The sequence below is a fragment of the Psammomys obesus genome, unplaced genomic scaffold (genome assembly GCF_907164565.1).
Source record: "Psammomys obesus unplaced genomic scaffold, mPsaObe1.curated_primary_1811, whole genome shotgun sequence".
In the NCBI taxonomy this organism is placed as follows: Eukaryota; Metazoa; Chordata; class Mammalia; order Rodentia; family Muridae; genus Psammomys; species Psammomys obesus.
Genome location: NW_026596085.1, coordinates 10,787,250 through 10,799,421, shown reverse-complemented (window position 1 = coordinate 10,799,421; position 12,172 = coordinate 10,787,250). Strand labels below are relative to the sequence as shown.

The window sequence follows — 12,172 nt, the reverse complement described above, 5'->3', positions numbered from 1 at the left end:
AAAAATGTGATGTATCCGTGATGTTTCTGGGAGCTTTCCCTTTGTGATCTCTTGTGGCTTCCCTGCAGCTTTACTTCTAAACACAACAGACTAATGTTCCACTGCCACCTAAAGTCAAGAATACTGCCTGAAATAGCCCAGGTTCAAAGCTATTGTGCTGTGGTTTGCAGTGGTTTCCTGTACATATAAGATATGGCTTAACTTCAGGAAACAAAGGTTCCCACTATTTTCCTACCACCATTTCAATTGTCTTGTATCAAGTTAGTATATCTTTGGATTATATCATGTTAAAATATTTGGTTTTAGAAATTGGTGTTCTGAGTTGTTGAGTTGCGTTTCATTAAAAAAAAAAAGACTAAATAAACTTGGCTTGGGATTCCTCTAAACATACTTTTATCATTTTGTGCTACTTTTACTGTCAGGCTAGCAGCCGGTTGCATTCATCGTTAACTCCAATTTTATTAACTAAATGGCGGCACCACCTACATTCATGTTAAGAATTCTGAAAGACTCCCTTGCCCCTCCAGCATTGGGCAAAGAGACACCTTGTTGGTGGTTTTGTTCTTATATCAGTCAGGGGCAGAGAAGATGGCAATCCTCTGTTCATCCTAGTTTGATACCTGGCTTGGTGGCCAAAGCTGTCCTATGCCTTGGACTCATAAAAATCAAATCAAATCAAATCAAATCAAATCAAATCAAACCCAGGCAGCACAGCATGGGAGGAGGAAGAGACCACCATGTGGACCACCATGCCGCTCACAGACTTGCCCCCCAGCGCATGACACAGGTGGGCCACAGATACCAGCTTGCCACCATACTGCTCAGCAGGCATGAAAGCTGTCCCCAGGGGCCTGGCAACCTTGTGGCCGGCCTGCAGAGGGAGTCACTGCAGTGTGTGAGTGTGTGGTGGTCGGATGGGAGAGAAAGAGAAGTGGAGCAGCTTGAGCGTTATGAAGAGAGGTGGAACGGAAGAGTTGAGGGTGGAGAGGAGTAGCCTGCTGTGAGTGGTGAACCCTGCCATCTAGGGCCATCTAGGCACCAGCCTGAGCTGTCCCCTCCCCCCCGCCATGTCTGAGTTCATGACTACACAGCAGCAGGGGTCCCTGTCAATGTTCATGGCTCATATTACCACTAGAGAACATGGCAATGTTCAACACATGGCCGTCCAGGGGATGTACATAATTGGCCCCGTCCCTCACTGGCTGTGGCACGCTGGAGAGCTGGCCCCACCTCTCACAGTCAGCAGCACTTGGGAGAGAGGGCTCTGTACCTCAACCAGGCAGCACAGTAGAGCTGGCCCTGGTAACAATGGGAGTGTGGGTAGTCAGCCTCAAGGGCATGAGTGTAGGAGAGCTGGCCCTGCCACTCATCTGCCAAGGAGTGACACCTCCCTCGGAGAGCTGTCCCTGGGGTCATGTGCTCCAGAGAGCTGTCTCTGCTTTCACTAGCTGCTGCCTTACATGAGAGTAGGCTCTGTACCTCACCTGGACAGCACAGCACAGCTGACGCCAGTGGAGGCGATGCAGGTGAGCCTGCCTCAAGGGTGAGAGTGCAGGAGAGCTGACCCGGCCACTTGTCTGCCAAGAGGTGGTGTGGGTGTGGGGTCAGCTCTGCTACTGCCTACCGCCTCACTACCTGCAGTAGCTGGGAGAGCAGCTGGTCTTGGAGTCATGAGAGCAAAAGAGTTAGCCCTGCCCCCTCACTGGCTGTAGTACTCAGGAGAGTGGGCCCTGCACGTCGCCCGGACAACACAGTGGAGCTGTCCCTGACGGCAAAGGTACGTGTGAACCAGCCCTGAGGGTGTGAGAGTGGGAGAGCTTGCCCAGGCCCTCACAAGCTGCAGCACCTGGGAGAGTGTGTTGCAGGATATTTGATCCCATTTGAATCCTGATATATGAACTGTAAAAATGTGTCTCTTGTTTGGTGTGGTTCAGCCCTAACACCTTTAATCCGGGGACTTTCTGTTTATTGTAAACAGGTGATTATGGTGTGGCTCAGCCCTTGCACACACCTTTAATCCAAGAGCTTTCTGTACACAGGTTTAAATAAAGTTAACTCTAGGTCAAGAGGTGGAGCAAGAAACCAGCTGATAAGGATTAAGTAGTTAGGAGGGACTTTGAGAGAGGTATTTAAGACAGAGTGGCAACGGAAGCAGAAGACAGGGAACAGGACAGGAGCCTACCACAGATGGCCTCTGAAGGACTACTGATGGAGGTATCAAATCAGAGGCTGAGACTCATAGCCAGACTTTGGGAAGAGTGCATGGAATTTTATGAAAGAAGGGGGAGATAGAAAGATCTTGGGACAGAAGCTCCAAGAGGAGACCAACAGGGCCAAAAAAAAAAAAAAACAAAAAAAAAAAAAAAAAAAAAACAAAAACAAAAACAAAACAAAACAAACAAAACAAAACAAAACAAAACACCTCTGGGCCCTGGGAACCCTGCAGAGACTGATACCCCAACCAAGGACCATGCATGGAGAGGTTCTAAAACCCCTGCTCAGATGTAGCCCTTAGGCTCAGTGTCCAAGTGGGTATCCTAGTAAGGGAGCAGGGGCTGCCCCTGGCATGAACTCGGTGGCTGGCTCTTTGATCACCTCCCCCAGTGGGTGCAGCCTTCCCAGGCTATGGAGGAAGACAATGCAGCCAATCCTGATGAGACCTGATAGACTAGGGTCAGATGAAAGGGAAGGAGGACCTCCCCTATCAGTGGACTAGGGGGCCCATAAGGAGAGAAGAGGGAAGGAGAGAGGGATTGGGAGGAGACGAGGGGGGGGGGTCACAGTCGGGATACAAATGGAATAAATTGTAATAAATGGATGATAATAACAACAGAAAAAAAAAGTCAGCGTGGAGAAAAAGAAGGAACTCCTTAGCTCCTTGGCCTTTAGCTTTTGGCTCTTTAGCTCTCTGACTTTTGGACTCTCTGGCTTTTAGCTTTATTTTTATTTTTATTTTATTTATTTTTTCCTTCTGGGCTGTTGGGTGATCTAGGAGGCCTTTTCCTCCTGGTCCATCAGCTGGGATAGCAGGCTTTTGGTTTTTTCTTTCTGGGATGTGAGCTGGGTAGGAAGGTCAGCTGGGTGCTTTCGCTGCCTCTCTGAGCTATCAGGTTTTTACCCAGGCATCTGGCTCCTGAGTCTTCATTGGTAAATCCAAATGATTTCAGACTTTCATTTCTTTATAACACAAGTGTGGGCCCAACACCATGACTGGGCAGCACAGTGGAGCTGGCTCTGAAGGCATGGGTGTGGGTGAGCTGGCCTTGAGGGCCTGAGATCAGGAGAGCTGATCCTGCTTCCTGCTGATGGTGACATTGGGTGGCCTATCAGGAACAGTGCTGGAGAGCTGGCCCTGGTGGTGCAGATAAGGGAGACCTACCAGGCTGACCAATTCATCTACCATCCAGGCCCATAACCTTAACCCATACACCTTACCCTTCTCTTACCCATAAATCTAATTCTAACACGTTCCTCTCCTTACAACCCCTTAGCATAACTATCTTTGTTTTATCTCTTATCATAACCCTTAACCTGTTTAAGCTAATGAAGATAATTTAGAATTAAGTCAAAATGTCCTAGTTTAAGTGTCTATGAAGTCTTTGTGTGTGGGGGTGTGTAAAACAGACCGTTTCTTCCTCAATCACTTCATCTTATGTGTGTATGTATGTGATGTTGAGGAAGGAGGGAGGGCACACAGGCCACACATATGTGTGGAAGTCAGAACAGACTTTCTGAGACAGATTCTCACGGAACTGGTCAGCAAGACCTGAGATCCACTTTCTTCTTGGGGGGTGGGGATGGGAGTACCACCAAGTTTAACTTTTTTACGTGTGTTCTGAGGAGCAAACTTAGGTTCTCATGCTTGTGTGACAAGTACTTTATAGAGTCATTTTCCAAGTCTTATTTTTTAATTTGTTGAGACATTCATGCGTAGCCAGGACCACTATGTAACTGAGGAGGACCTTGTGCTCTTACTCTTGCATCTGCTTCCAGCTATGGACCACCTTTCCTGACATCTTTTCCATGCCCTCAATGCTGCGGCTTGAACCTAGGCCCTGTGCATCCTACCACCGAGCTCTATCCTCAGTTCTACAGGTATTTTTGATAGCTAACATCTGACTCATAAAGTAACATCAATATGCTTCAAGTACTTCTGATGAATTCTGGCCTCGGCACATGGAAACCTGCACACACACAATGCTATGAAGTCCTCTGAGTGAGGCATACACTCCTTGAGGTCCTGTTCAGGAAGTGACATCTGTACCTAACTGTGATGAGAAAAAAAAAATCTTACTAAAGATGGGCTTCCTCAGAGTCAGTGCTCTGTAAAGAGACATCATGACGGTGGCATCTCTTACAAAGGAAGCATTTAATTGGGGCTGGTTTACAGTTTCAGAAGTTTAGTTCATTGTCAGCATGGCAGGTAACATGGCGTGCAGGCAGACGTGGTGCTGGAGAGCTAGCTGAGAGTTCTACACTGGCATCCGCAGGCAGCAGGAAGAGAGAGACTCTGGGACCATCCCTAGTGACACACTTCCTCCAACAAGGCCACACCTCCTAATCCCTCTCAAGCAACAGCATTCAAATATATGAGCCTATGGGGACCATTCCTATTCAAACTACCACAGAGATCAACAAGCCGATATTTGGCAGTGTTTTGGATAATAGAAAACACCTTCACATCTACAAAAACTAGAATGTGAGCATTTATACTTACCTAGTGTGAAACAGGACAAGGGGAGACGAAGAGATGATTCAGAGGTTAAGAGAACTTGCTCTTCCAGAGGACCTGGGTTCTGTTAAGGTTATTTTTATAAAACTGTGTTTGTTTCTCAGTTTCTTTCTTAAGCTGGCTATCATACAAATAATTGAGGCTCCTTTATATTTGTTTAATAATAAGGTTCACAACACACTAACTGGACGGTTATTACTCTATTCTTAAACCTCTAAGCTAATTTGGCTTCCTCCCAGCATAAGTCCCAGAGATACTTGCACTTTGTAGCTTTCTGTGCTGAGCTCCCTCTCCTGGCCCCTCCTGGACACCTCTGCCATGGCTCAATCCCCTACTTCCTTCTCTAACTCCTCCTCCCCTGGCTGGCAGGAAGTCCAGCCCTATACTCTTCTCAGTGACTGGCAGTAAGATGCTTTATTGGCATATCAGGATGACATTTGGGGATCATGTTAACACAACATTGAGACAGGAGATTCTCAGAACAAGGATTGAAACCAGAAATGAGCATTTGAATTACACAATAACCTTAAGCCTACAGGGTTCTATTCCTAGCACCCACAGGACAGCTTACGATTGTCTGTAAGTCTGTAAGTTTCAGGGGATCAAACACCGTTTCTCTGAGTGCACCAGGCATTCATGTGATGCATAGACATACTCATACATGCACATTTAAGCAGGGACACCACATTGTGAATTGTGGGATTGTATTATCCATTTGACATCACAGCATTGCATTAGGCAATCACGTTGTACCGCTGTGTCATGACAACACTCAATTGTGACATCACAGGGCTCAGTGTGATGTCACAAAGAGAAAGCGAGAGACTTCAAGGCTCCACTGTGCCATCAGGTGATATTGTGATACCACAGAGCTCTGGTGATAGCGCCGTGCCCGATGGACACCAGAATGCCCACTATGACACCGTAGTGCTTCACAATGCTCCACCGCGCATCACCACATGCGTCGCATCGTCATAATACTCCATTGTTTCCACTGAGTCAATAATACGCCCCATTGCGTCATCACCATGTGGTTGTGGCATAACAGCGATGAATTATGCCATCATAATGTTAAGTTGTGACATCACAGTGCACTAACTGAACCCAGGTAACACATGCCATTATTCTGACAGAGTGAAGTGTCGCAGTCCCCGAATACTATGCCACAATGCTTCCCTGTGACACCATAAAGTGAACTTTAGTCACTCAGTGCTGGGCATGCTGCTGCACATCTGTAATCCTCAGGAAGCTGTGGTAGAAGGAGGGGGAGTTTTGAGAGTTATAGAGAAGACTCCTCTTCAAAACAAAAAAGGAAAATAGGCGATATTGTCTTGGAAGCTTGACTTGCGTGCTTGGATCCCTGGGGCTGATCCTCAGCACCTCAAGAACTGGTCATAATGGTACCCAATGAAGGCAGGAGGATTTGAAGCTCACAGTCATCTGAGAACTTATTAAATTAAATAAAGGAAAAGGAAGATAGTAAAAAGGAAGTAGTTGAACCCTTGGTTTCCCACGTAAGCAATGATGCTCTTGCATGAGAGGAAGTATGTGGCAGCAACTTAGAGTGTTTTGTACTGTTTAACGTGTGTGTGCGTGTGTTGGATACTATTGTGAGCTTGTTAAACGTTAATTAACTGCTTGTTTTCTCTCTCACCGGCCTCTGTCTCTGTCTTTTTATCTATCTGTCTTTCTATCCACCACTCTCCCTCTCCCTCCTTCCACTCCACTCTGTGTGTATTGGATGATTGTGTGTGCGCTTGCTCCTGCAAAGGGCTGGGGGGTAGTGGAGGCCAGATATGGACACCAATGACTTCTTAACCTGAGTGTGTGTGTGTTTGTACGAGTGTGAATGAGTGTGCATGTGTATGTGTTTTTGTCTGTGCATGTGTGTGTGAGAAGGAGAGGGAGAGGGAGGGGGAGAGAGAGGATAGCTTTCAGGAATCAGTTCTCTCCTTCCATCTTCTTTTGTCTTGTTTGTTTGTTTGTTTCTGCCATGTGTACTTCCAGCTAGCTAGTTCATAAGATGCTGCCCCACCTCACCGTATGAGAGCTGGGATTCCGACTCATACTGCTGCACTTGGCTTTCTCTGGGGGCTCTGGGGACTGAAGTCAGCTCACCATTCTTGTAAGATAAGCAGGTCCCCCAGCTGAGCCATCTCTCCACTGCTCAACCTTATTGCTTTATTGCTGACCCTGGAGCTCAGCATTGTAGCTAGACTGGCTTCCAGTGAGTCCCCAGGACCTACAATCTTGTCTTCCAGGTGAAGGAGTTCAGGCGTGAGCTGTCACACCTAGCTGCTGGCAATCTGTATTCGTGCTGGCAAGGCAAACACTTCACCCAGTCAACCATCTCCCCAGGTCTTGTATTCACTGATTTAATGATGACAGCTCTATGAGGCAGATGTTACTATTCTTATCCAAAAATAGGAGGTAATTGAGGCTCAAGAGTGTGGATAACTTGTCTACAGTACAGTGAATGGTTCCCTAGTGAAACTGACTCCAGTCCTCTTTTTCTTTCAAGGATACAAGCATGGCTGTTGTAATATTCTTAGTAACAAAAATGAGAGACATGAAAATGTTGTGTGGATGAGATCTGATGAGTCTCTGCAGCAGGGACTGAAATGGGGGCACTGAGGCAGTTACCGAAGGAGGACAAGATTACCCACTTAGGTCCTGCGATGGCTAGTTTCATGTCAACTTGACATAAAGCTACAGTCATCTGCGAGGAGGGGACGAATGCCTCCATTAGACTGGGCTGTCGACAAGGCTGCAGGCCATTCTCTTAATTGGTGATCGAAATGTAAGCAAAACTCACTCTTTCCTCCCCAAGTTTCTTTTTGTTGAGGGTCCAGGAGGAAGACATTCCAAATCCTTTTCACTTTATTTCCTTTGCCCACACTTTCTTTCCACAGTACTTTCAATATTAGTTTCACTTTATTATTTTCTAAGCTACATATGTATGTATACATATGTGTGTGTGTATGAATAAATATTAATCAGCTGTGAAAGAGTCTTGTATAAAGTGCCATAGGCAGCCAGGGCATGACAAGAAAAACTGACACAGTGGTTCAATTTCCCATTTTAATTAAAATGACCAACGTCTTGTGTGTTTACTTACATGAGCTCACTGCACCAGATCACATGAAGTATGGCTTGCTTGTGCTCATTCACTTTTCTTGCTCATTGAAGGTATTAACAGTCTGTGAGCTGAATGTCTTGTTCAATATAACGCTTGTTTTCTATTCCACTCTTGATGTATTCTCTATCCTATTCTCTTTTTATGCAATCACTTGTGAAAACTGAGTAAATGAGATATGCATATTTCAATTCACAGTTAGGTCTACAAATATATTTAGAGAAGCAGGATGCTGTGTTGACGGAGTCAAGCATTAAGAGAAATTAGAAGATTTAAATGTCCTTGAAATCCTCTTAGGTAATTGGTGAGCACTCTTCTGATTTCATAGAAGATTTAAAATTCCTCTCAGCATGAGTCTCACTAGAAGTCAACTTTCAACCCCTGTTAAGCAAAAAAACAATCAATATGGATATTTTGAACTGTAAAGTAACTGATGTTAAATTTAAAATATTTGTAATGAAGACCAAGTTTCTTTGGGCAGAGTGTTTCTTCACAGCCCTAATAGCCGCCTTGAGGACGACAGGGTCTCAAGGTAACACGAGTGTGCCACTAGGTGGCACTAGAGCCTAAGAACTGTAGGCCACAGTGACCTGCCTTTACAGATTGACAGACTACAAAGCTATTCAGGGATTTATACTTGGATGTTAACCCCTTCCCCCGGGTCTCCTGTATTCCAAGCTAGCTCCAGACTTGCTGTGTAGCCGAGGATGACCTTGAATTTCTGATCTCCCTGCTTCATCCTCCCCAGTGGGATTGCAGATGTGTGTGCCACTATGTTGGTTTTGCTCTACTAACAGGAAAATGTGCCATCAGAGATGCTACAGCTGTCTCTGGCCAGATGGCACCAATTTTCTAACATCCCTGGTCATGAATAAGGCTGTCAACTCTCATGCCCAGAAAAAGAAACTCAGGACATTTGGTACTTGCCAAACATGGTTTCTCTCCAAATGTTCTGGCATTAACCTTGCCCTCCTCCAGCTGTTTCATTCATGGTTTCTGGGAATCTAAATGGGTATGCACTCAGTTCAGAGTTGAGGGTGACGTCGGGAAGCAAAACCCAAGAGAAACTCTCTTCCATTAGCAGGCAAGAGAGTATGATATTGGGGCAGAGTTATAGGGTGATAATTAGCATTTTTTTTCTTCTGAAGGAACATGGTATTTTCCTTCTATTTATGCTTTAATACTTCAGTAAATGGTAAACATTGTGGATGATTTTCTGTTTGCTTTTGAGAGAAAAATCTCTTGCATCCCAAGCTTGCTTAGCCCTTGAGTTATAGCTTAGGCTGTTCTTGAACTCCTGATCCTCATGCCTTCACCTCTTCCATGCTGGGGATACAGCTGTGCAGCACTATGCCCTCGATGGTTGGATGCTTGTTTTGAGATGGAGCCTCTGCATGTAATCCTGGATGGCTCAGAACTCACTGCTGCAAGAAGCAAAAAACATGGTGGGTGAGATGGTTCAACTGGCAAAATAAGTCTTACGTGCTGTGGCAGAAGCCAGTGACCTGGGATTGCCCCCAGAATCCACAAGGGAGGGAGAAAACTGATTCTCAAAAGTAGTTCTTTATCTTTGCATGGGCAAACACACACACACATACACACACACACACAGGAACACATATATACTTTAGTAAAATAAAATTAGGTTATTTTTATGCATGTGTAAATAAAATTTTAATGTGTCATACATACATAAATTATTTTTATGTATGTATTTATGAATATTTTGCCTTCATGTATGTAAGCATGCTATGTGGGTGCTGTGTCTGATGAGGCCAGAAGAGGGTATCATATCCATTGAAATTGGAGTTACAGTCCATTGTAAGCGATCATGTGAATGCTGAGAATTAAACCCAGAACGTTTCTAAGAGCAGCAAGTGATCTAACCATGGAGCCAACTTTCCAGCCCCTAAACTTATTTTTTTTTTTAAAGTAAAATAAATGTAAACATTCTACAGCACAAAGTAGTGGGTGCTGTGATGAAAAACAGAACAAGAAATAGTCATAGGGATTAGAGAATTCACTCATTTGGTAGCATGCGCCTTCAGCAGCACGAAGAAGCTGTGGGACGGATCCCCAGCACCATATGAAACAGATGTGGTGGCATCATTCGATGACCGAACAGGAGTCAAGGTCCTCTGGTCAAACGTAATTCTTACTGCAGAAGCACGGGGACTCCCTCCTCTCCCCTGCCTCCTGCTCCCGTTTTGTTCTGTGGCTTGGCGAGACTTACTATGTAGCCCAGACCATCCTGGAACTCCAAGATCCACCTGTTTCTTCCTCCCAAGTGCTGAGATCAAAGGCATTTTGCTATTTTGTTGGGTTTTGTTAGTTTGTCTTCTTTAGTTTTGATTCGAGACAAGATCGCGTGTAGCCCAGGTTGGCCTCCAACTCAGTATGCAGACAAGGATGTCCTTGAATTTCTGATCCCCTTGCCTCAGCCTCCTGACTATTACAGGTATCCACCACCACACCTGGTCTAGGATGTTGAAAGAGAGTGAACCCCCCTGTCACTCCCAAATCACCAGGATTCTTACTAGTGCACGGTATAGGATCACTTTTACAGCTTCTCTGAAATGTTGGCACACCCACCCAGAACTGCTGGCTAATGCTGACAGTAAGGTGGTCAGCCACGGGGACTAGGTGAATGGAGATTGTCTGCTCCTCTCTCTCAAAAGATAGGTCTCCACAACTGTCCCTTCTGTAGTCCAATCAACCCCCAGAAGTGGCCATAAAAGAACAAAGGTCCATATGGAACTGGGGTTGCCCATCTGTAGTCATATTGTCTATCACCTTCTCTGTGTCTGTTATTCTTAACTCCCAAGTCCAGATAGGGGGATGGTGAGGGTTGTAGGCTCCCGTCCCTATACAGAGAGAATACAAAGGGATGAATGTAGTATAGCACTCTGAGTTAAAGATCTTGAGTCAACCTTATCTTTAAGGGGTCTACAGTCCGAGCGATGGCCCATCTGTTGTCCTCAGTGGCCTTCTTGAATTGGGAGTGATGAGTCCAGGGGATGACACCTACCACTTTCACAGCAGTTGGGATGGTGAGAATAATTGGGTAGTGTCCCTTTAAGGCAGGTTCCAGAGTCTGAATAGGGATACTCCTTTATCCAAACCAAGTCTCCTGGCTGGAGCTGGTGAGCATGTTCAGAGGTGGGAGATGGCAGGATTCTCTTCACAGTCTGGTCAGTGGCCTGGCAAGATTCCTGCAAAGCCTGCAAGGACTTGAGAAGGGAGGGATTAGACATTCCGACTCGGGGAATATCTCGGAGTTGGGGAAAATGGAAGGCATAATTGCAAACCTAACTTTTAAAGGAGTAAGCCTCTTCCGGTAAAGAGTGCATCAGGCACTGAGGAGGGCAAAGGGATAGTTGGAAGTCAGTGTCCCACTGGACCAGACAGAGGATGCTGGCCTGGGCTGTCCAATGACATCAGTGCCCTGGGGCTCCCTAGCCGTAGCATGGGTCTGAAAGGCTTTCTGGATTTTGCCAGGCTGAGGGATGAGCATGACTTTCACTGGAGAATGGCCGTGCCTTTCCATTTTGACTGGGGTTGGCTTTCTATTTGAGAGAAGACATGTGCCTGTGGGGAGCGTGACTCTGCTGTGCCCTAGCTCCGATGGCATGTGTTCAGGTGCACCGAATTCTCACTCCCACAAGGTGGCACACCACGCCTGATAGGCACAGCCTCAGTTCCCAGGATGAGCACACACGAAGACCTTTTACCAGAAAAGGTCACAGAGATACCAATCTTCAGTTCCCTGCCTGTTACATGGAGGCTGTCTTTATACACAGCACAGAGCTTGGTCAGAATGGAGGAAGGTGACATCTTAAGCCCTGTAACTGAGCATGAATTAGAAGTTGTCATGGGGGATCCTATTCTATCATACAGTGCTACACTGAAGTCTTTAGTCAATGCTTCCTAATATAGAAGCATAAGAGCAGAAAAGAGGTAAATTCTTTTTATCTGCATGTGGTATGATAACATGCATTTTTACTTTTAAAATTTATTATTATTATTGTTATTCTCTCTCTCTTTGTGTGTGTGTGCATACATGCATGGTGAATACAATGTGAATAAAATGCCATATGATCTTTTTTTTTGTTTTTTTAAAAAACTTTGTATGGATTCTTAGTGAAGTTTACATTATGCACCCCAATCCCATTCACCTCTCCATTCCCTTGTATTCCCCTCTGCCCTTTGCAATCCCCCCAAAGAAAACCAAACAACAGCAGCAACAACAAGCCACATCTCACTGTGGAAGCTGTAGCGTGTCACAGTGAGTCCCACAGTAGACC

The 12,172-nt window shown here is 45.6% G+C and overlaps 1 non-coding gene across 1 annotated transcript; it reads left to right on the top strand.

Moving 5' to 3' along the window:
- Nucleotides 1-516: 516 nt before the first annotated feature.
- On the top strand, nucleotides 517-662 carry LOC129691234 (small nucleolar RNA SNORA48). Its single transcript, XR_008722431.1, has one exon. It is a non-coding gene; the product is annotated as a small nucleolar RNA SNORA48 (small nucleolar RNA).
- Nucleotides 663-12,172: the final 11,510 nt, after the last annotated feature.